This window comes from Nomascus leucogenys, chromosome X (assembly GCF_006542625.1).
Source record: "Nomascus leucogenys isolate Asia chromosome X, Asia_NLE_v1, whole genome shotgun sequence".
Taxonomy (NCBI): domain Eukaryota; kingdom Metazoa; phylum Chordata; class Mammalia; order Primates; family Hylobatidae; genus Nomascus; species Nomascus leucogenys.
Genome location: NC_044406.1, coordinates 64,957,924 through 64,963,395, shown reverse-complemented (window position 1 = coordinate 64,963,395; position 5,472 = coordinate 64,957,924).

Here is a 5,472-nt window from a genome sequence, read left to right as displayed (position 1 = left end):
TTATGCAGTCACCCCCACTACTTGGACTGCACCCCCAAAACTTGTCATCCCTACTATCTTCTGTCTAGTCATACGCCTATTCACCATTCTCAACTACTCGTAAATGCCCTGCCCTTGTTTACACTGCCAGTTTACACTTTTCCTCCAAACCATCATAATTCATATCTCCTGGTTTTACCTCAAACCACCTTCCTTAAGTCTCTCTTGAAGTGGATAGAAGATCTTCAGTGACAAGGTACATTCCAATATTTTCACCCTAATAAAGTCCTATTCTTTACCTTTATATTCACTCTTATTCTCATTCCTGTTCTTATGCGACCCTCTACCTCTCCCCAGCTATCTCCATCACACTATCAATCTCATTCACTCTCTCCTAGCTGTTTCTAATCCTTCTTTAACAAACAATTGCTGGCTTTGCATTTCTCTTTCCTCCAAAATTGCCGAGGCCTTGACTTACTGCTCAAAAAAAGGGAACTCTGTATATTTTTAAATGAAGAGTGTTGTTTTTACCTAAATCAATCTGGCTTGGTATATGACAACATAAAAAAACTCAAGGATAGGGGGTTTAAAGAAATCTCAATCCTGGGAGGAGCCAAGATGGCTGAATAGGAACAGCTCTGATCTACAGCTCCCAGTGTGAGCGATGCAGAAGACAGGTGATTTCTCCATTTCCAACTGAGGTACCAGGTTCATCTCACTGGGGAGTGCCAGACAGTAGGTGCAGGACAGTGGGTGCAGCGCACTGTGTGCAAGCCGAAGCAGGGTGAGGCATTGCCTCACCCAGGAAGTGCAAGGGGTCAGGGAATTGCCTTTCCTAGTCAAAGAAAGGGGTGACAGATGGCACCTGGAAAATCGGGTCACTACCACCCTAATACTGCACTTCTCCAAAGGGCTTAAAAAATGGCACACCAGGAGATTATATCCAGCACCTGGATCGGAGGGTCCTATGCCCACGGAGTCTTGCTGATTGCTAGCACAGCAGTCTGAGATGAAACTGCAAGGTGGCAATGAGGCTGGGGGAGGGGTGCCTGCCATTGCCAAGTTAGTTGTTTGATTAGGTAAACAAAGTGGCCAGGAAGCTCAAATAGGGTGAAGCCCACCACAGCTCAAGGAGGCCTGCCTTCCTCTGTAGGCTCTACCTCTGGGGGCAGGGCACAGACAAACAAAAAGACAGCAGTAACCTGTGCAGACTTAAATGTCCCTCTCTGACAGCTTTGAAGAGAGTAGTGGTTCTCCCAGCATGCAGCTTGAGATCTGAGAATGGACAGACTGCCTCCTCAAGTGGGTCCCTGACCCCCAAGTAGCCTAACTGGGAGGCACCCCTCAGTAGGGGCAGACTGACACCTCACATGGCTGGGTACTCCTCTGAGACAAAACTTCCAGAGGAACGATCAGGCAGCAGCATTTGCGGTTCCCCAATATCCACTGTTCTGCAGCCACCACTGCTGATACCCAGGCAAACAGGGTCTGGAGTGGACCTCCAGCAAACTCCAACAGACCTCCAGCTGAGGGTCGTGTCTGTTAGAAGGAAAACTAACAAACAGAAAGGACATCCACACCAAAAACCCATCTGTATGTCGCCATCATCAAAGACCAAAGATAGATAAAACCACAAAGATGGGAAAAAAACAGAGCAGAATAACTGGAAACTCTAAAAATCAGAGCACCTCTCCTCCTCCAAAGGAATGCAGCTTCTCAACAGCAACAGAACAAAGCTGGACAGAGAATGAATTTGAAGAGCTGAGAGAAGAATGCTCCAGAAGATCAAACTACTCTGAGCTACAGGAGGAAATTTGAACCAATGGCAAAGAAGTTAAAAGCTTTGAAAAAAAATTGTACAAATGGATAACTAGAATAACCAATGCAGAGAAGTCCTTAAAGGACCTGATGGAGCTGAAAGCCAAGGCTCGAGAACTAAGTGAAGAATGCAGAAGGCTTAGGAGCCAATGCGATCAACTGGAAGAAAGGGTATCAGTGATGGAAGATGAAATGAATGAAATGAAGTGAAAAGGGAAGTTTAGAGAAAAAAGAATAAAAAGAAATGAACAAAGCCTCCAAGAAATATGGGACTATGTGAAAAGACGACATCTACGTCTGATTGGTGTACCTGAAAGTTACAGGGAGAATGGAACCAAGTTGGAAAACACTCTGCAGGATATTATCCAGGAGAACTTCCCCAATCTAGCAAGGCAGGCCAACATTCAGATTCAGGAAATATAGAGAACACCACAAAGATAATCCTCGAGAAGAGCAACTCCAAGACACATAATTGTCAGATTCACCAAAGTTGAAATGAAGGAAAAAATGTTAAGGGCAGCCAGAGAGAAAGGTCGGGTTACCCACAAAGGGAAGCCCATCAGACTAACAGCTGATCTCTCGGCAGAAACTCTACAAGCCAGAAGAGAGGGGGGCCGATATTCAACATTCTTAAAGAAAAGAATTTTCAACCCAGAATTTCATGTCCAGCCAAACTAAACTTCATAAGTGAAGGAGAAATAAAATCCTTTACAGACAAGTAAATGCTGAGAGATTTTGTCACCACCAGGCCTGCCCTAAAAGAGCTCCTGAAGGAAGCACTAAACATGGAAATGAACAACCAGTAACAGCCAATGCAAAAACATGCCAGAATGTAAAGACCGTCAAGGCTAGGAAGAAACTGCATCAACTAATGAGCGAAATAACCAGCTAACATCATAATGACAGGATCAAATTCACACATAACAATATTAACTTTAAATGTAAATGGACTAAATGCTCCAATTAAAAGACACAGACTGGCAAATTGGATAAAGAGTCAAGAGCCATCAGTGTGCTGTATTCAGGAAACCCATCTCATGTGCAGAGACACACATAAGCTCAAAATAAAGGGATGGAGGAAGATCTACCAAGCAAATGGAAAACAAAAAAAGGCAGGGGTTGCAATCCTAGTCTCTGATAAAACAGAATTTAAACCAACAAAGATCAAAAGAGACAAAGAAGGCCATTACATAATGGTAAAGGGATCAATTCAACAAGAAGAGCTAACTCTCCTAAATATATATGCACCCAATACAGGAGCACCCAGATTCATAAAGCAAGTCCTTAGAGACCTACAAAGAGACTTAGACTCCCACACAATAATAATGGGAGACTATAACACCCCTCTGTCAACATTAGAGAGATCAACGAGACAGAAAGTTAACAAGGATATCCAGGAATTGAACTCAGCTCTGTACCAAGCGGACCTAATAGACATCTACAGAACTCTCCACCCCAAATCAACAGAATATACATTTTTTTCAGCACCACACCACACCACACCTATTCCAAAATTGACCACATAGTTGGAAGTAAAGCTCTCCTCATCAAATGTAAAAGAACAGAAATTATAACAAACTGTTTCTCAGACCACAGTGCAATCAAACTAGAACTCAGGATTAAGAAACTTACTCAAAACCACTCAAATACATGGAAACTGAACAACCTGCTCCTGAATGACTACTGGGTACATTATGAAATGAAGGCAGAAATAAAGATGTTCTTTGAAACCAATGAGAACAAAGACACAACATACCAGAATCTCTGGGACACATTCAAAGCTGTGTGTAGGGGGAAATTTATAGCACTAAATGCTCACAAGAGAAAGCAGGAAAGATACAAAATTGACACCCTAACATCACAATTCAAAGAACTAGAAAAGCAAGAGCAAACACATTCAAAAGCTAGCAGAAGGCAAGAAAAAACTAAAATCAGAGCAGAATTGAAGGAAATAGAGACACAAAAAACCCTTCAAAAAATTAATGAATCCAGGAGCTGGTTTTTTGAAAAGATCAACAAAATTGATAGACCACTAGCAAGACTCATAAAGAAGAAAAGAGAGAAGAATCAAATAGACACAATAAAAAATGATAACGGGGATATCACCAATGATCCCACAGAAATACAAACTACCATCAGAGAATACTATAAACACCTCTATGCAAATAAACTAGAAAATCTAGAAGAAATGAATAAATTCCTCAACACATACACCCTCCCAAGACTAAACCAGGAAGAAGTTGAATCTCTGAATAGACCAATAACAGGCTATGAAATTGAGGCAATAATCAATAGCTTACCAACAAAAAAAAGTCCAGGACCAGATGGATTCACAGCCGAATTCTACCAGAGATACAAGAAGGAGCTGGTACCATTCCTTCTGAAACTATTCCAATCAATAGAAAAAGAGGGAATTCTCACTAACTCATTTTATGAGGCCAGCATCATCCTGATACCAAAGCCTGACAGAGACACAACAAAAAGAGAGAATTTTAGACCAATATCCTTGATGAACATTGATGCAAAAATCCTCAATAAAATACGGCAAACCGAATCCAGTAGCACATCAAAAAGCTTATCCACCATGATCAAGTGGGCTTCATCCCTGGAATGCAAGGCTGGTTCAACATACACAAATCAATAAATGTAATCCAGCATATAAACAGAACCAAAGACAAAAACCACATGATTATCTCAATAGAAAAGGCCTTTGACCCAATTCAACAACCGTTCATGCTAAAAACTCTCAATAAATTGGTATTGATGGGATGTATCTCAAAATAATAAGAGCTATCTATGAGAAACCCACAGCCAATATCATACTGAATGGACAAAAACTGGAAGCATTACCTTTGAAAACTGGCACAAGACAGGGATGCCCTCTCTCACCACTCCTATTCAACATAGTGTTGGAAGTTCTGGCCAGGGCAATTAGGCAGGAGGACAAAATAAAGGATATTCAATTAGGAAAAGAGGAAGTCAAATTGTCCCTGTTTGCAGATGACATGATTGTATATCTAGAAAACCCTATTGTCTCAGCCCCAAATCTCCTTAAGCTGATAAGCAACTTCAGCAAAGTCTCAGGATACAAAATCAATGTACAAAAATCACAAGCATTCTTATACACCAATAACAGACAAACAGAGAGCCAAATCATGAGTGAACTCTCATTCACAATTGCTTCAAAGAGAATAAAATACCTAGGAATCCAACTTACAAGGGATGTGAAGGACCTCTTCAAGGAGAACTACAAACCACTGCTCAATGAAATAAAAGAGGATACAAACAAATGCAAGAACATTCCATGCTCATGGATAGGAAGAATCAATATCATGAAAATGGCCATACTGCCCAAGGTAATTTATAGATTCAATGCCATCCCCATCAAGCTACCAATGACTTTCTTCACAGAATTGGAAGAAACTACTTTAAAGTTCATATGGAACCAAAAAGGAGCCCGCATTGCCAAGTCAATCCTAAGCCAAAAGAATAAAGCCAGAGGCATCACGCTATCTGACTTCAAACTATACTACAAGACTACAATAACCAAAACAGCATGGTACTGGTATCAAAACAGAGATATAGATCAATGGAACAGAACAGAGCCCTCAGAAATAATGCCACATATCTACAACTATCTGATCTTTGACAAACCTGACAAAAACAAGCAATGGC